This window comes from Lonchura striata, chromosome 8, assembly GCF_046129695.1.
Source record: "Lonchura striata isolate bLonStr1 chromosome 8, bLonStr1.mat, whole genome shotgun sequence".
NCBI classification, from domain to species: Eukaryota; Metazoa; Chordata; class Aves; order Passeriformes; family Estrildidae; genus Lonchura; species Lonchura striata.
The window spans coordinates 24849265-24869620 of record NC_134610.1 but is presented as its reverse complement, the minus strand read 5'-3'; the positions used below and the strand labels follow the sequence as shown (position 1 = coordinate 24869620).

General features: G+C 37.1%; 1 protein-coding gene across 3 annotated transcripts in view; it reads left to right on the top strand.

Moving 5' to 3' along the window:
* Window positions 1-20356, top strand: part of RAPH1 (Ras association (RalGDS/AF-6) and pleckstrin homology domains 1) — a 150777-nt gene that overhangs the window by 103119 nt on the left and 27302 nt on the right. The gene's annotated exons all lie outside the window — the stretch shown is intronic.

Genomic DNA, 20356 nt, shown 5'->3' with positions numbered 1-20356 from the left:
TCTGAATGGGCTGTACTGAAAGCATGGTTCTAACACATCTGCAACAGAAGTTCATTTAATGTACAGTGAACAATGCAGGCTTGTCAGTCTTATGATCAACTCATTGAGGTCACACTAAATCTTCATTTGAAATGGTGAGAAATGAACAGTTTAGGTCAACTTCCTTTTTGTATAAAAAGTTTGTGTTCAGTATGCTTTTATTGGAGATTTCCTATTGAATGAAGTAAAACAGATAGGAATGTGCCCTTTGCTCTTTGGAAATTAAAACGCAAACCTTTGCGTTATTGCTCTAGGCCTAAGCGTTTAAGTCCAGCCTGTGACAGTATGACAGCCATTGATTGTTGTTTGTTTGAGAATAATTTTCTTTTTATGGTATGATAAGGTTTGTCTTTGGTTTGTTGGTTTTGGGTGGGTTGTTTATTTTTTTGTTTTGTTGTTTTGTTTTGGGTTTTTTTTTGCGTCTCCAGTTGTTATTCATTATTATATATCTGTCTTTATGATGTAGAAATTTAGGCAGTCTTGTATTTTTGTCTCTTCTCAGGCTAAAAAGAAGACTTCTGTCAATTTGTTGCTCTAGCTTGCATAGCATAAGAAAAGCATGGATGTTGCATTTTTTGATTTTTAATGCAAGGTGTTTTCTGCAGTTGATCTTGCAGCTCTCCCTCTAGATTCTCTCTTTTAATTTGGGAGTTATATGCTTGAGATATGAGTAAAATTGTCTTTCTTGTCTCCCAGGTTTTTTCAATCTTTTATGTCATGAGTAATCAACAAACCACCTGCTGCCTTTAATTACCTTGATATTGGTGAATCAAGGGACAGAGGTCAAGTTGCTTTGTCTCCATGGGAAGCTAATCTGTATTGCTGCAAGTGCTGCAGTTGCCATTTCAGTTGCTTTCTGAGCTCTTGGCCTCTAATTGCAAGGCTCAAAATCATCCCCAGAAGCTTTTCTCAAAGACATGTGAGGGCTGCCTTTGTACAAACGCAGTAATTACTATTCATATAAGAATGTGTCTATTGTTTCTCTGCCCAGCTAAATTGATAAGAATGATTGACCTTTGAAGGAGGTAACCAAAAGTGTCAGTAATTTGAGATCCAGATTCTGCTCTCATCTTGAGAGCAGACACCTTTGCACTCATTAACCATGCTGTTTGCTTCGGCTGTATCTATTTTTTTAATTTCAGTAGCCTGAGAAAGGTGTTCAATTCTGAGAAATTGTCCCTTTCAATTTACAGAATTGGTATTCAACTATTCAGTTATAAAATTGTTATGTGATGGGATGGGACTTCTTACACAGAAGCAAGTTTCTTTTCTCATTACTGGTGAACAGGGAAAGGGAAATCACTTTTTTATTTTTAGTTTGTGACAGATTTTCTGGTGGTGTTTTTTAAATGAATTTAGTTTTTAAATGGATTCTTTGGAAGAATCATTGGGTATCAACAAAGCTGTTTACTTCCTATGTCATTCATTTAGTGCCCAAAAACTAGTTTAAGGGTTTATTAAACCTCTTGGCTAGGTTGTGAACCAAAATACCTTTTGCTGGTAGGGCTGAATTGTACCCTTCCACCCACACAGTTGACTCAATGGTGCTGTTTCTAATAGAAAACATCTCTCTCAGGAAATAGTCTTTGAAGAAGTCATAATGTCCATATAGGGGAAAAACCCAACAGTTTTTATGCAGAAAGTGGGAGAGGCTATTTATTCATGGTCACAGCAGATCTGTTTTGAGATTTGTTGTTCTGAAGTAGTGCTTAAAGTAACCTCTTTTCTTTTACCTGTCTTCCTTGAGACTGCCTGTAGGTGAGCTGACCTTTAAAATTTTTCTTTACTGCTGTGTCTCTTCTGAAAGAGGTCAGTGTCTTGGCAGCTCTGCCCTTTTGACCGATACTTTGTCTTCTCCAGGCAATATAGGTACTTTAAAAAATCATCCTTTCTGCTGCAACTTCATGCTATGCTCTTCCTGAGTAAAATGGAAGACAGTTTTGATGGGAGGAAATACTTGTCTGAAAAAGGAAATTAGGCTTTACAGTTATAAACTTCAGTATTCTACCTTAAAAAATACTGCTCTGTATTTAAGAGCTCTCTGTCTTGGCAGCGCAGGAAAATCCTGTGCAAGTCATGTACTGGCCCACTAAAGGTGTGTGCAGTCCAGTATACTGTCTGACTGGTAATAGGGACCAATTCCACAGCCACCAGAAATGGTGGCTTCCCCTTCCTCTCATCCATCCTTCCTCACAGTTCTTTCCTTCGTCTCTCATCTTCTCCCTTGTCCCAGCTTTGGCACTTAACCGGTGCTTAGTACCCCAAAACTTTCTGCTTCTATTCTGGGTCTCATTCTGTGTTATTTGGGTGAACTGCAGAGGCTCAGATGACTGATGCACATTAGGGAGGTAATAGCTAGGGACTGGAGGCTGGAAGGGAGAGCAGGAGTTCACTTGGTGGTGGTAATTGATTATTCAGAACTTCTTGCTTGAGTATTTGGACAGGCATCTTAGTGTCTCGTCTTCCTCTTCCTCCTAGCAGCCTGTGCTGTAGGCAATTCCTGGGGTTGCACATATATCAGCATGATGACAGATGATAACTCTCAGTGGTCATATTAGCCAGGACCATCCTTGTACTCATTCTGAATTTGTCTTTAGATCACTTTCAGGGGAGCTGACTGGAGTTCCCTTGGTTATCTAAAATTGTGGGTTTATTAGTTGTTATCATGGTTTATTTTCTTCCTTTCCTCCTTTCCTTTCTTAGCACTATCTCTTTAGACATTGTGAATGTCTATATTTTCAAAGACTATCACTTTGTAGTCTTAAGACCTTGCTTGGTCGTACTAAATGTTTCTGACTGCACTTCTGTTCTTGCCTTCAGTCCCCGCTTAAGAATTGTTGAATAAAAAAGTTGTCTCCACCCCACCCTAACCCCGTAATTTTTTGCTAAATTGAAATTTGTCTTTGACAAAATGACTTCACAGATCCTTGCTTGAACAGTATTCTTTCTTAAATTGGTAGGTTGTATTTTGTTTTCTATGCTTTTAGTTGTGTAATGAGTAGCATGCACCTTGAAATGTTTCTGTGGGGGGTTATTTTACTTACTAATTTGGTCTGTAGACCAAACTAGTGAAGTAATACATGAGTTGAAGGTAGGGGAAATGATGTCTCTGTGAATAACTTACTGCCTCCACCCACATTATCTTTTTCTTCTTCCTTTGGTCCCTCTGCCAGCAAGAAGTTGTCTCTGTTTTCCATGAGCTGTGCTAGGGTAGAAGGAGGAGAAAGCAGAGGGGAGAGAATAGAGAACTGTGTTGATGATGCTTGTGTAGCTGTGTGTCTGGCGAGTGAAAGGCTCCATTCATGGGCAGTCATTGTTACTGTCCTGCACACGCTCAGTGAAGAGGTTGCAGATAAGTTTGAAGTCTGCCATCTGGTCTGGCACAGTTCAGCATCACCCTCCACTCCTCTTTATGTCTGTAACCCAGTTTGCACAGCTGAGAGACTTTGCACATACAAAGATAATGCAAAATGTAGCTGGTAACGCTACGTGATTTAATTGCATTTTATTTTTTAGCTTTTACTTATATTTATTGTAGATTTATACTTTGATGCATAAGGGGTAAAAATCATGAGAAGAAGAGAGTGGCCAGTGCAATAAAGCTATATGGTTTTTGTTTCACTTGACAGAGAAAGCAGTGTAGAGTCAACATTAATGTTTCTTTCAGGGTAAAAAAAGGGGGCTTTGGAGGCATGACAGCAATTGTCATGTAAGCTCAGCACACATAAATCTGTAATGGCTAAAAGATTGTGTGGGATAAAATGAAAATCTTGATATGGACGTAAAGGGACAATAAAGTTTGTGTTTCATAGCAATTGTGCTCTAGTTCTTAGTAGTCATGCTGGCAATTCATTTGCCTGTGCAGTGGTGTAACACAGAAGCTTTGGTACCCATTTAAAACTATTTAGGGTCATGTTTTATGTGGGATTGCTAAATGTTGCCATGTATGAAAAGGCAGTTAACTGTTAATGTATGCAGAAAAATGAACTGATGATATATATGGTCTTTGTTAGGCAACAGTGTCTTAAAATAGAGCTGGACTGCTGAATCTCATCTGTTATTTGTAGGTGGTTTAAAGAAGAGTTGTGGTCTGTTTTAGCTCTTGTAGGAATAGAGCATTATTGGCTTTTGTATTTTGGGAGCTTGAAGTTTGATTACTTTTCCTTATGGTCCATGTGTTGTGTGGTTAGCAGATGTGAAGGATGTTAGACTCCAATTTGTGAGAGTAGTCACAGATAACATGGCAGAGGTTTGGTTTATATTTCTTCTAAAGACTTTTAAAAAAATAATTTCTTTTTCTGCCAGTTGTGTTATGTCCTTAGTTTAGAACACAAAGTCTATTCTGGAGCATTTCCAGTTCTGCTTTTCCTAAGCTGAAAATAGTCAATGGAAAGACTTTATTTGAAACACAATTAGACCATTTCTTCCTCTTTCTTTTCCAATTATTAGTCACAAAGTGTTCTTTTATAAGTCAAAAGTAAGGGAAAATTGTGCTTATCTGTCTTCCTGAAACATTACTTTGGCTTCCAGTTTTGTTGGCATAAGAAGTGAGCCATCCATTTTTCAAATGTTTTTGAAATACATGCAAAATGACTCCTCGTTTTTCAGATTTTTGGAAGCTTTCAAAGCATTCTCTGAGATAAACATATGATTTTATAAAATATAAACAATATTTATGTATTTCAGATAAATAATCAAATGTGCTTGATTATGCATAATTGTCATATGATGCACTAGAACTCAAGGATTGCTAATACACTTTTCACAATGCCTGTAAACCAGCACATAAACTTTTTTTCATGTTATACTTATGGAATCTGCAAAGCAAATTATGGGAAGGGATAATTTTAATTTTTTAAAGCATTTTCAGTTGAGAACAAAGGATAAGCAACTGAAAGTTTTGTTTACTGCACATCATGGAATGGTAGGTTTCAAAGATTGGGGTAAATTAATTTAAAATATATGAAAGGGAAACATGAATTTAAACATTATCATTGCATTGGTAAATCTTGATTCTCCACTCAGTATATCTGAGTTATTTTATATCTGTGGAACTAAAATTTATCCTGTAACTTTTCCACATAGGAGATAACTAATAGAAGTGTAGCAAGAACCATAAAACATGTAAGAGTAGTTTCTCTCCAGTTAGCTTTGCCTCACACTGATGAAAAAGCTTTACAGTTCCCTCCTGGAAGGAACAGGAAAAATGGACAGTGTAATGTATGTCTTGTTTGACACGGGTGGCTGGCAAGGCTGGTATCCACTCAGAAATTACAGTGAGGGTGTACTTTGTTAGTGTAAGTGTGAACACCAAAGGCATTGGCTCTAAATGCACCTAAATACAATGTTCTTTGAGATTTTCTGTGAGGTCAGAGTCTTCTGTGGACAGGCAACTGAATGACTCATGCTGCTATCCTAAATGCTGGGTAAATAATCACGCTTAAAAATTAATCTCTTTGTTTTTATGTCTGTTCCATAGCACTTCAGAAAAATACTTGTGTTTATGAAGAGTTTATTGAGAAAAATTGTGTATCGTTAATACAGACAAGCTAAGAAAATGGTTGTTAAGAGGTTCTTTCTCTTACCAGATTTGTCTGCAGGAGAAAAAATACCTTAGATGAATGACCAAATAAATCTAGGCAGCACACTCTTGGAACTACCCATTAGACTTGAGTTGAGAAATCAGAAGTCTTGCTTTATGATGTTACCAAACTTTGCTGAAAGTGTGCTGCAGAGGAGTTGTATGCAGCAGTTGTATGTTGGTTGCAGTTTCCAGTAAAGATAGCACTCTACTAGTGATGGTTAATTATGGAGCTTTTAAAACAGCTAATTTCTTTGTGGATGCACCATTCTGCTTAAAACAAATTTCTTTACATTTTCTGCAATATTTGATTAGATTAGAATGTGAAATACTAAATCTGTAGGAAGTTAAAAACAAATTACTTGTTTGTCCTTGTTTCATGTTGCCAAAAAAGAAATTTAGGACATATGACAAAAATTAAGAACACAGACCCCAGTTGTGGAACATTAAACTCTTAGCAGGAGGAAAGAATTTGTTGTTTTCCTCAGTTATGTATATTCCTAAACTATAGTGTGAAAACTAGGGTTTGTGGGGCTTTTAAAGAAGTTTGAACCCCCCCAGAAATAAGACTTCCAAGTTCTGGAGAAACAATTGAGAATTGGCCTTTTAGCTGTGTCAGTTTTGAGCATGCTGCTTCAGTTTGTTATACTATAATATAGTATTTAGTGTTTAGTTAATTATACTGTAATAAAGGTCTGCAAATACAAAGAAAAGCCTTCATTTTTAGTTAAGTAAATGTGCAGCTTTGTTTAGTTTCATGTGTTGGACACTTATTAGTCTTATTTTTGCAAGTTTTTCAATATGTTAGGTCAGCCACATCAATGCCTTGCCTTTTGAATGCAAGGTTTATTTCATTCATGTGGTTTACCTGCTTTTAACAAATAGGGTAGATTTGTGACTTTTAACTTCCCAGTTGTGTATACCCATTCTTTTATGGTGGTTGATCTTTGGATAGTTTCATGTCTACAGTCATTTTGGTGAGAATTTATAGTTTTGAAGTCAACAGCCCTAAAATCAAGTTTTTCTTAGTACAGTTGCTTCATAGAGTATAAGGCATTAGATGCAAGCTAAATTATAGCTTCAATTAAAGCTATATGTACTCTTATTCCTTAGGTTTCTTAGCTGCTTTGTTTTCTGTGCTAGAGGTAGACAGAGCCCAAAGATAAAGTCTCTGATATTCTGTATGTAATGCAATTAGGAATCAGTTAGTCATAGTTAGGGGCTTTTTGCCTTTCTTGTTTAGATCTTCCACTTAGTGCACGTTTTTTTAGACTGATCTGACAACGATTTTCTCTGAAATTATACTCCATATTTTTTCTTGGCGTTTTCTTGAAACTTCCTCCCTGCAGACAAACTTTATTTGGGATTTCATGTTTGGTTTATGCAGTTTAGATCCATGCTACTGATGAATTGGGCAGCCTTGCCCTACCTCGTGTTGGAGCTGTTGTTTATACAGCTGCCTAGTGATTTGGAGCAGCTTTCCCTGGAAAATAATCCTTGTGAATTAGTTGTCCATTGGTCCATTGAACCACATGGTCAAAATTATAGCTGTCCACACAAGAAATGTGAGAGCACATTATTGGGGGAATGCTATCTTTCTTGCAGCAATTTAAATTTCTAAAAAGCAGTAGTGAAGTGAACTTGAACTGAATGTTCATCAGATTTTGCAATCCTTTCTGTACTGCTCTGTTCTAAGTAACTTGTGTTCAGCAGGAGAGCATCCCAGCCTGACCTTGGAGGTGATGGACTAGCACTGAGTGCACCTCGTGCACACAGAGCAGCAGTTTGTTAATTTGAGATGTCCGCAGACCACATGTTATTTAAATTACAGTGAATTTCAATAAAGTCTATTGGGACTGGCATGAAGTTATAAACATTCCTAGTATTTAATAAATACTTGCTGTAAGTTAAGATTTAATTTTTAATTTTTATTCCAGTTACCTGCAGTGAAGTGGAGTTACAGGAGTCCTAGTAGGCAGGGCTGTCTACTCTTGAGCACAGAGTAATTGCTCCAGGTTCTCCCCTCCCTTGTCTGGCTCCAACATGTTATGCAGCAGCCAGGCACTGCAGCTTAAAGAAGATTGCTGTATTCTCCCACCATGGACCCAGGCATCTTGATCTTGGCCTGCCTTTGATTCAAGAGTACAAGTGTGCAGTCCAGCTGAGGGGCTGGCCAGTGCTCTGTGAGAGGTTGCGGCCTCAAGATTTTTTAAATTGTGATGTTCCAGGCTTCACTGAGATTTACAGACTACAATTTTAATTCTGAAGGCTTAGTCTCAGAAAAATTTATTTATATTCTCATGGGAAAGCACAAAGCAAGACTGAGATTATTGGCAGGAGATCTGCTTCATGGTCAAATGTGCAAAGGTCTTAAAACATCTGTATTTTAAATGACGTACACCTTCCCTTCCTTTCTTGGGAATACTTTGTTTAATATAGATGACTAGTAATCACCTGTAACAGTGTCCAATCATGGAAAATTTCTCTTAGTAGTATCATTTGACAAAATTTTTATAAGCAGATCTAGGATGGCCCTGCTTAAGTAAAGGAGGTTGAACCAGATGACCAGCTGTGGTCCCTTCCAGCCTTACCCGCTCTGTGCTTCTGTGGAAAAACATGCTGTGTGTGAAGGGTCAGGCAGCTCCGTTACCCAATACTGCTGCCTCAGTTTCTCAGTGCCTGTTTTCCTTTTCTGAGGTTTTAAAAAGAATATACTGTAACCCCTTTTGCAACAATTTTTTTCTAATATCTAATCTAAACTGCCTCTGGTGCAACTTGAGGCCTTTTATCTTGTCCTATCTCTTGTTACTTGCAAGAAGAGACTGTCACCCACCTGTCTACACCTCCTTTTAGCTGGTTGTAGAGAGTGATAAGGCATGCCCTGAGCCTCTTTTTTTTTGTGCTAGGTTAAAGAACCTCCTTTGCAAAGGAAAACAGAAAATTGATATTTTTAGTTAGATGCTTATCATATTGTGTCCATATGAGTAAGTTCCATATGAATACATAATCATAAAGAGAATAAAAAAAAATTTCAGCCCTCCTTCTCCATCTTTGGGTCAAAATTACAAAAAAATAATTTAAAATCTTTTAATTCTTGAGTACTCTTTAGGAAACAGGGGATTCTAATTCTTGAAGCTGGAATCTAAAAAATTCAGTGTAGGGATGTAGTTGAAATGGAAGCCATAGTAATCTTTTCAGCAAAGTTTTGCGAGCATATAACTATTGAACACTGGATACTTCAGTTTCCATGAATTTTAGTTTGTTTTTTAGGGACAGAGGATGCATTTAAAAAAGGATTTTGAAGCATTTCTCAACTGTGATATTAAATCCAAAATAGTGGCACAAGAGTGCCACCAGGTGGTTTAAGTAAACATGTGTATTTATTAAACTGTTGAAGAATTTTGCAAGAAACATGGCAAGATAATTACATGCACAAGTCCTCAATGTGCTCTTATTGCCTTTTTTGTGCTAAGGTAAGTTATTCTGCTGAACAAACCTTGAGTGAATGATGTTTTTGAATGTACAGATGGTATTTAACAAGAAAGGAAGTTTTCTATTTAACATGATTAAGGCATTAGAACAGGAAGATAAAATACTTCAGAAGATCACTAGGTCATCTTTCTTACAATTCCACCCCAGTTGTTGATCATTATTTGTAAACTGCCAGTATAAAGAACATATGTGACACCTTTGAGACTGTATTGTACTGTTTTTGAATTATGTATGCATGTTTTCTCAGCCCGTACCTTAAAATGAGAGGAATTAGATACAACTCAGTCTTAGTGATGTGACTGAAACTTTCTAAATTGATCCCACTCTCCTGTTCTAAGTGATCATCAACCATAACAAGAAAATAGATCAGTGATCAGATTTTACAAAAATATACAAGTGGAATTGAAGAAATATAAGTGGAATTGAAGAAAGGAGGCCATGTATAATAATACAGCATCTTGCTTGTGAATCAGTGGGCTGCTGCCATGGCAAGATGGGCTGCATGGCCTTCATGCTTCAGGTACTAGCTAGGCAGCTCAGTTTATCACCTCTTATTAAACACTTTTCTTAAAATCCTGCCATCAGTTCTTGTCTGTAAAAAATAAATCTAATATGCTTGGTAATTCAGTGATAGTTTAGAAATAATTTCAGTTTGGGGGTTTCTTTGAAACTGACTTTCAGCTCAAGACCTCTTTAATCTCAATAATTGAAACAATGCAATGACTATTGCATAATGGAACTGGCAAGGATAGTAGGTAAGAAAATCTTGAGGTTTTGGCCATGTAGAGCATTACTGGTTGTTTAGTTTAGTGCAACAAATTATATTCTGAAAATCCGAACTGCATTTTCATTTTCCTGGTAGCCCATCTGTTCTATCATGTTTAGCAAACATGCTCTGTAGGTATGGGATTGGTGATGGGTATAAAAATATTGAAAAAACTATCTCATATAAGCAGCTGCTGTGTATTTAAGTACTGTGTTGAGTTTCCTGAAAACACTGTAAGGCAATTTTCAGCAGCTGGTCCATGAACATCTGGTATTTAGATCTGAAGGTAGTGGATGTTACATTTCTGTCTTCAAAGAAAGGATATAGGAAATCTTTGATGTCTGTAACATAATTTGGAACAAGACTTTAGTCCATGTTCTTATAAACATCAAGGCTAGCTGTCTTTGCTGAATGAACTGCACATGAACAGTATTAATTTTTTTGACATAACAGTATCTAGAACTCTTAAGTGTTAATGCTAATTTTAGTCAAATCTAGCTTTCTATGTTGTTGATTATCCTCAGCAGCTAAAGTTTGTTCAGAGACATCAAAAGCCTTATTTATTAGGTTTCGTTAGTTCAGATATTTTAATCATATCTGAATTTTTGTAAGTAAAATTGTTTTTGCAGAAAATATTCTTGTGCATGGATGCTTTGTCATCCCTTGAGAAAGGTATACATTTAATTTTATAGAAAGTTAGTTTCCAATCAGCACCTTTTTTTTATTATTTTGAGGATTTTTATTATTAAACATCTGTGGTTTTCAGTGTGGCTCGGAATAGCTGGTGCTAGGAATTAAAATAAGACACAGTTCAAAACAGTCATCATTGGCTGCTTCTAGATGGTATAAAGATGTTTTCCTGGCTTTGGTAAGTTTTCATTATTTTTCACTGTTGAAGTTTTTAAGCTAGATTGAGTTCCTGCAACTTAGTTTGAAATCTGGTCCATATTATGAGGAAAGACTAAACCAGAAGTGAGTAGCCTCCTATGCATTGTGTTAAAGTTGTCTCCAAAATAAGTGATTTTGGCACAGAAAAGTTGTAAACATTGTTGGTACCTGATGATAGGCTTTGTCTTTGCTTGTTTTACGGGAAGAAGAATACTTTTTGAAGATCTTATAAAGAAACAAGCTGAGTGACTTTTGGGGCCTGTCCCAGCTCTGTGGTGTGAAGTCTTGTAGCACCATTTGTATTGAGAGATTCCATGTGACAAAAGGAAACATCGTGTTGCCTCTTAAGAGTCCTCTTAAAACCCTGTCACTTTTTCCTTCCTGGATGCTCACTGGGCCTGTGGTATTTAGAGTTCTGCCTAAATAGTAGTGATGCTGGATTAACTGGAAATCCTGAGTGGAGTCTGGCTCCCTAATAATCATTTAAAGTATCAAAGTGTTGGTTTTTAAATTCTTCTAGTAATAGATCCCTTTTAATAGAAGTTTTTAATATCTGCTAGTGTCTGTTAAGTGAATTTTTTTATATGTATAATGGAAGTAACTTTAACAAGCTTTTTCATTTTTACTGCATTTGCAGTAATAATTTTATACAAAACCTTGTAACAAGATATGGCTGATACTAATGGCTGGATTTCAAGAAAGGTATACTACACATAAAAAATACAACTTAAAAAAAAAAAACCCAGCATCTAGTAGAAGTAAAGAATTGTAGATAGCTTTAGACTGTTCACATATTGTATACTTTTTGTGTTTGTCCCCCTGAGTGCTAACCTATAAATACGTGATCTTTCAGAGAATTTGGTAAATTAGGCATCAATTCTTTTGAATAGGTCTTGCTCATGTTGAATTAGCTGCACTGAGTATTTTAGTGACTGCAGGGATTAAATACTCTTCCAGCACTGTTACAATCTACTTCTTCTACAATTTCATGCTTAGCATAAAGGAATGCATGGTAGTCTTGTCTTCTCTGAAGCTGTTGTCAATTTTGGTGCTTCCATTGTGTTTCAAACTACTTTTACATTCCAACTGCATGTAATTCTGGTTATGTGAAAATTTGGAAAAAAACCTTTAAACTGAAAATAGAAATGATGGCTTGTACTTGGGAAGCAGTCAGCTTACCACAGCAGGATAGAAAAATGCATGGCATTGCAGGAGAGGGAGGACACATACTAGCTTATGGAATTTGGATTGGTTTTATATCCTAGGTGAATCCAAGGTGATGCACTAGGGGAGAGACAACTTAGAGAGTTGCTGGAGCTTGAGTTCTCATTGTTGGGACAGGAACAAGTGGAAGAACAGATGCTTTTCATGGTGGAAGACTAGAAATGTTTCCCTAGGAGTAATTAATGTTTAAATTTTGCTGGATTTCATTGCTGTTCTTTTTAGTCTAGTGAAGTACCTGGAGCAGAAAAGTAGGTTAATTTGTTTGGCAAGAGCAGGCATTTATATTGTCAGAGCTTTGATATGTATCTCAAGTCCTTAAGTAGGGAGGAAGAGTGGGCTGTTTAGATCCTCTGTGGGAACCATTGTGATTGTACTATCAAAAAAAAAAAAATTCTCTTCCCCCAACAATGGAATATTCTAGGAGCAACATCTGTTTACTTCAGAGCTTGATGTTTGAGCTGCAGTCTTTCTTTGAAATAGACTAAATGCTTTAAAACTGGATTGTGAAAGTAACACATTGTTCAAAAATGAAATTTAATTTATCTACTAGTTTGTGCATGCCAAATATTAAAAAAATTTATGTGAGTGTAGTTACTGTTCAGCTGAGCTATGTATTCTAGAACTTGGCCTTTCCTGTTGCTTTGCTACTTCTGCTCATTCTAACTTTTGGGTATGTACAGTACTGCAGAATTTATTATAGGGTAGGAAGAAGCCATGCACAAAAAATGTCTGGAAAAGAGTGTTGCCTTTCTGTTTCTAGGCATGTTAGCTCTGCAGCTACAATTCACATAGGGTAGTTGTCATCACACTGGTGTTTCACATTTTACTGGCCAACCTCTATTCCCATAAAATAGCATTATCAAAGTTTCAAGTGGCTATTATGTTGTAAGAAGGATATGGCATTCCCATTTTTGGGTAGAAGTTCCTTAAAGGAGATAATGCAGTTAAATACAAGATAGCAGCAGCCGAGATGACTAAGACAGTAAGAAGGTTAATTGGCCTACCTTGATCTTTCTTGTAGGAGAAAGATTCTCTAACAAATAGTATTTCCTTTAAGGAGAGATTCAATGTCCTGTATTTATCTTGACACTATTGTTGACTTACAGACTAAAACAGAAGTGTTAGTTTAGTCTTCCTTAAGACTAAACTCTTAAGGAAGAAGCTGCAAGTGTGCATTGTAGTGTTCCTTCTACTGCAGTGCTTCATTCACCAAGAAAGTGATCCATATTAATCAGTCCATGATGACTGACTAGAACTCTATGAAGAAACTCAGAAAATATCCTTGAACTTGTCACTGGATTTTTATGTATACTTCTGGGGTTTGGACTGAGCCAACCATTTTATTCTGCAAGTTGTATAGCAGTATGTTGTAAAGAGACCATCTTAAACTGACTCTGTGGGAAGTTAGAGCCTCTGCGTAAGAAAGGATGCAATTTAGTATGACTAAATAATTATACCAGGTATTACAAAAACCCTCAGCAATGTGGTTCTAGCTAGGCAGTACTGCTGTGTATCTAAATAGGATGTAAATACAGACAGTAATTAATATGCAAGAAAAATCATTTACTCTGTAACATAACCTGTGTTTATATTAGTGGCTAAATACCTAGGTGGAGTTTTGGCTGGAGCCTGGGTTTAACTTCAAATGCTGTGTAGAGTCTTCCCTGAGGTGTAACTTCTAAAGACTCCTTGAGATCCGTAATTGCTCATCCCAGCATGTGGCAGTCACATCAAGTAAACTCTCCCTGCAGGAACTGTATTCACCAAACTATTTGATACTGCCTTGCAGGAAGTTGTAGACATGGGCTCTTCGTTTTTTTCAGACTATAGCTTATTGTGGCATTGAAGAAGAGGTAAGATTCTGCCTTGCTAATTACTAAACAAAAGTATAGTAGGCATGTATATTTGTCATGCCTTGTTCTGTATAGCAGGCATGTATATTTGTCATGCCTTGTTCTGTATAGCATTGAAACAAATAAGATTGAGACAATTGTAACCACATGGGACAAAATCTGCAGTTTGGTGGTGGTACCCAGATTAACTTCATGCCCTTTTAAGTTGTTTAAATGCTCTTGTTAAGTGCCACAGTATTGGTCTAATTTCCTTAGCAGAGTAGACAGTGTGGTTCTGCAAATTGCTGCATGATGATGGTTTTGTTGCCTATAGCAGGTGCTGGAGAAGATAATCACTCTGGGATCTGTCATTAACTGATTTCTGTCTTAATCTACTGGTTGATTTTCCTTTACTGATTTTGCTTCCCATTTTGAAAGCAGATGAAAATATATTTTCTACTAATTTATCTTCCCAAGAGAAGCAAGGGGATTTGTAATTTTATAATTTGGATTATACAAGAGAAGAGAGACTTAAGTCCTTTAAAAAAAGAACACGAATTTTAAGTTAGGTTGGTTTATTGTTGTGGTAATATCTTTCTTCTTTAAGAATGAAACAGCACTCATGTAGAAAGCATAAAACTAGGATGTCTCCCAGATGACCAGTTTATACCGGCTCTATGTTTGTGTAGTGGAAGTAGAATGTTTCACTTCAGAAGACTAGATTTTGAAAAGCTTTGTAAGAGTGCATTTTCTTACTTTCATAGTTCTAAATGTCTTTACAAATAAGTTTTCTCTTGCAGAAAGGAAACCAGTGGCAGGTAAGCAAAAGTTTTCTTAATTCTATTGTGTGACATTTTGTACAAGAGAAGATTAAAATAGTGTCTTTTATTAGTGTCTTGTGTAAAAGCACAATTGCTTTTACATCAGTGTATCAGGCTCATAGTATTTGGGAATGTTCTTTTTTTTATGGGAGGGGGAAAATGTGATGATGTAGGGTTTTTTCTTTTAAACTCTGCTTTATCTTCTGTAATCAAGACACCATAAAATTACTATACTGACTTCCTTTGACTTATGTTCTTTCTCTTTCTTTCTGCACAAGCACTCCTATTTGGACAGGGAAACCTCCCTTCTTCTGAGAAACATTGCAGGAAAGCCTTCTCATTTGCTGACCAAGGTGATGATGCTTCTTTCTACTGTATGTGACTGTTTCTATGTAGAAAGAATGCTTTTGGTGTGTGCTATGCTTCTCCATTCCTGCCCTTCCCAGGAATTTCTGCATTTACTTACATGACTTTCCTGATTATCCAAGGTGCTTTTAAAGGCTGAATTGTATTGTTTGTTTCTGCAGATTTATCGAAGTGTTCAAGTTCTTGACAAATACTAAATAGCCATATTAGCAGGTAAAATGCCTTAGTTGAAAAGAAAAATGTACTGAGCTAGGAGGTCTTTTGTTCCTATTGCCATTCACCAGTTTAAAAAATAAAATATCCTAGTGAAAAATATGTGGGAATGTTTAGTAGCTTTAAAAGTAGTTTTAAAAGCCATTAGTAGCCTTAAAATAAGTCTCTTACTGTATTGAAGACAAACTAGTAAGTAATGGGATATTTTTTATAAGATTTTGGATGTTGACTGAATATAATGTGGGGAGAATATCCTAGTAAGACAGTGGTCTGATGAACCAGGTATGTACAGATCTTGATTATAAATTAATTTTCCTCACAGGAAGGAGGTCAGTAATGTATTAAGAGAACAAAGTTGTCATTTAATTTGCTAAGAATTATATCTTTTATATGTATTTCCTTTTGGAACTAGAGGACAAGGGATGGAGCAAGCTATAAATCTCTGATGGAAATACAGGCTGGGATGAAGGACAAACATCTTCATGTAGTTCAGAACTTTGAATATTTGGTGTAGCTGAGGTGTCAGATATTGCTGATGCTAATGCATACTGCAGAACCATTTCTGTGTGTTGTTTTGGTTTTTTTTTAATTCACAGACATTCTAGTGGAGACCTCAGGCAAGCCTGAAGTAACAAAATGCTATTTGGTGACCTCAAAACAATAAGGATAATGTTCACTGGGCTTAAGTAGTCTGTATTTAGCAATAAAAATTTAGAACCGGTTTACTGCTTTTTCTTAAATGCCTTAATATTCTTCTCGAGATGCTCAGCATGTATCTTGACAACAGATTTTCAGGCTGTCTTCCAGAGGAGTACAAATAGCCAAATGCAAGTAATCTGCTCTTTGTGATTGTTTTGCTTAAATTTTGTAGTCCATACCTTTGCCTTGACCCCAATAGCTCTTGGCCCCCTGCACTGCCCAACAAAGCAAACAGCCACCAAAATAACAATTGGCTTGATTTCAAAGAGATTAACAACAGCTGTGGCACAAAGAAACCACAATTTTTTTTAATCTCCACGTGTCTTCAGATCCTCCCTTCTGGTTGTTTATATGTGGGATGAGTGTTAGTTACCATACAGGAAGTTTATTTTAAAAAGTGCATTAAGTGATCCCTTTGTATCATATGACCATGGAGTAGCTCCTGTCAGGTATTCTAATACACTCTGAAGTTAAATGTTTGTATTTATAAATCTTTGTGTTGGCTAATTAGGCGTCACAGCTCTTTGATTCAGGTGCTTTTGGCAAGCCTTCTGATATCCTGAGGGTAATGTTGGTCAGCTTGTGGCTGTTTCAGTACAGCTGTGCCTTCCACTTCTGACTCCTGAGCACACAGGCCTGGCATGGAACTTACTGGTCCTCTTCTGACCTCCTGCAAGCAGAAATACCTTTAGCAAAATGATAAAATGGAATTTCACTTTGCTGCTTAGATCTCTTCAGCTTGTAACATTGGATAAGCCTCTCTATGAATGAAGCAGTCCCAAGAAATGGGGCATTTCCTTGTACCAAGGTGTTAGATCATTTGCTGTAGGATCATATTGCAGGTTTATGCTGGTGTCCCTGGTGTCTCAGCTGTTTCTTACTGTCGTTACCTGTTTCTGTTTCTTCCTCTTCTCTGGTATGTCTGCATCTTATATTGAAACTAAAACCATTTTTCTCCTAATTGTAAAAATTCTAGTGGTGGACTAGATCCCTTCTGCATCACAGCCATGCACACACACAGTTCCTGTTGCAGCATAGAACAGCACAGAAGTAGTTGCATTTTTAGATAATCAGCCAATGTTCTGGAATCTTACTGCCCTGTTCCACATATCCCTTGAGTATTTTGTCTAACAAAAACTCCTTGCCAGTTAGTTGTAATGTCCCGTGTTGCATTGTAGTAATCTTTCCTCTGTCAGACTTCCTTACTGTGGTGTCTAGGGCCTGTTCTTCTACTTGGTTTGTTTGGGTTTCTTCCCCTCCCCTTCACTTTTTTTCTCCTGGTCCAGGTCCCAGTACTGGTTCTTGTATAACTGTTTGCCTTGGTGAGAAGCCTGGCCTAGAGCCCTGACTAGGCAGGTCCTGTTCAGAGGCAGGTGGGTGATAATGTAGTGCAGATGGTTGCTTCAAGGCATAAAGAGCCAGTGAAATTCCTTTGGATTTTTTATTTTCTTCACCACCAGCTTTGTCAAATCTAGTCGAGTAGTCTTTCAGGCAGACAGCAGAATGCACATCTCTGCTGATTAAAGTTCTGTTCTGCCATACCTTGAAGCCTAACCTCAAAAAGGCACAAGTCTGTTTGGAGGCATTTTATGTCCCAGATGCAGGACTTTTCAGTGTCTTCCTTAGTGATATGGGGTCTTCGCTGCCCTTACAGAAGCATTCCTTACAGGTTGTGTGGAAGAATATGCCTTCTGTGGGAAATTGTGACAAGAGCCAGTGTGAATTTGAGATACATTTAAAATGTAACATCTCCTTTCCAATTTCCATTCAGAAGCCATCTTCTGTGTTTGAGTTAGGCTTCTGATAGCAAGAAGTTTGTGAATGGTGAACAAAGAAGTGGAACAAAGATAAAATATGGCACTACCTAAGTGTAGTAACACTGTAATATCTCAGACCTTTTCAGGTGAATGATCCTCAGACACAACCCCTAAAACAATAGTTCTACTTCACAGCCATTTCCATATTTAGTAGCATAATGCAATATGGTGACAATGTCAGGAATATTCCAGAGGTATAAAAAGGTCTGTTCTAAACAGGGAAGGATGAAGGAGGAAATGTGTGGTGAGTCTACCACACAGGGACAAACCCTTCACCAGGGTGAATGCACATGCACATTTAGTGAGCTTTCACATACTCATGTCTTGCTTCCCTTTCTGCTTTACCCAGAGGTTATTTAGAGTTACTAGGAAAAGAAATGCAATAAACATATGTTTTTAAAATGACCATGAAATACTGCTGTAAAGACAAGTTCACTGTTTATAAATGGACCATGCCATGATTGCAGCACATTTTTAGGGTAGGAGTATTCTGCTTGTCCTAATGAGTTTATCAAGAAATTCAGAAGAGCTGCTCTTAACATTCACACCTTTGATTTTAGTGCTGATCACATACACTCTTGTTCTAGTGTCCTTTTTAGTAATAAATTAAAGCAATCAACAGAAAAACTTCATTACTGGGATTAATATTCAGACTGATATACATTAAACATGAAGCTAATAAAAGTGTAGTGAAGTTTTGGGTAATTAGGTACAAATGGAGATGTTAATATGGTGTTCTCTGGTAGCAGGAACCTCTATTTCAGTACAAGAGGTACTCCTCTGCGAGAAGGAGATTCCTTGCAAAACAGGTGATTGCCTCTCTACCCAAAGCTAGACTGTAGTTGAGAAAATAAAGTAGATACCTGATCTTAGTCCTTCAGAAGTCAATACTACTTGTGTATTTAGTTATCTTCTTATCTGCATTCAAAGTAAAAGTTCAGAGAAAAAAGCAAATATTAAACAGAAGAAATTTCTTAATTTTATAAATTTTGTAGTTTGTGTGTCTACCTTGCTAACTTAAATAAAATGTGGACATAGTTACCTCTTACCATTTAATTACTGGCTTTTCTAAGTATCTTTGTTAAGTGATACCCCCCCCCTCTTTTGTTTCAATTCCATTTGTTATCTCTGTAAAAGAGATTAGTTAATAACACTTTAAAAAAAGTAAAATGAAAGAAAAAATAAAACCCCAGCCTAGAAATGTGAGGCACAAAATTGTTTGAGCAAGGTCAGCTCTGCATGCGTCTTACATCTTTATTGCTTAGACACAGCTGGAATGTCTTATAAATATATATTTAATTGGAAACTGGGGGAGGAAACAGCATTTATCATTATGTTATAAAAATATTTGGTTTTTTGTGTTATTCTTTCTGATATTTTCACTGTAGGCTAAAATTATTCAAAACTTAGTTCTTGTATATAAATACAAAGAAGATGATCATTAATTTAAGACCATTGCACTGCAGACATATGCATTTTCCATTTTGGTTCACAATATGTATGAATATTTTGGATTAACATGTTCTATATACAAGTATGTTGCCAAGTATTCTTTAACTTAGGTGCAATGTTTTCCATAACCAAAAGTAATCTTAGCTCAAAGCTTTAAAATGCAAGTGTAACAATAGTCCCAGAATAATCCTGTTAAGTAAGGAATTTGTTACAATTTGACAGTGATGCATATTGCTACTGTAAGAGAATATCCTTTTCCTGCCAGAGGTGGAAATGACTCTCCATTATGTTTTGTGTTTTTATAAAGTGTGTGTGTGTGCATCTCCTTGGTGTGTTTCCAAGGCTTGCCAGTGCCTGTAAAGGCAGTCTAAGCAGGGAGCAGGTTCTGCTGAATCTTGCCTGCTGTGTCAGTGCTCCAGAGCTGCGTGCCAGCAGGCTGTGAGTGCTCTGTGAGCAGTGACACTGCGCAGGGGACGCAGGTGTGTGGCCATAGCAGGGACCAGCACTGTCTGCACCACCTGCGAGGCTGTGACAGCGCAGCGGTGCTGCAATGGACCTGCAGCTTTGTAATCCTCCAGCAACTCCAGCACTGCTGCCAGCATTTGCTAGCCAAGGAGAAATAAATACCTAAGGTAGATGTGGTTGGACTGGACTTGCTGGCCTTGTTAATTGGTGGCATTGAAGAGTTTAAATAGTTTGCAGTTGGGTGTTTTTGCCACCTGTCACCTGTCTCCCTGTGCAGTGAAAAGGGTTATTAGCTTATTAATAATACAAGCCAGTGGACGGCACATGCTTCCTCCTGGATAGAAGCAGTGTTGTTTTCATGTACAGGGGGAGGAGAGACCTGCGTATCTGTCTAAATGCTGTTCTTGGGCGGGGCAGGGGACTGTTTTCTTGGGCCACTAGGAGAGAAACAGAATACGTGGTTGTGAATTTTGGGGAGTAACTCAATTATTTTATTAAGGAATCAAAATACATAATTCTTTGTCCTTCTCCCATGAAATGTTGTTTGCCACATCAGTAGTGATGCAGCAGTGGCCTGAGCTTAGTTTATTACCGCTCAGAATAGCTGAAAATCTTTGACTGCTATATGTGTTCAGAAATTTTGAATTCTTGCTTTCTTTTCCTCTCTGTGTTCTCCAGTTAGTAAATTCAGACTTCTTTTT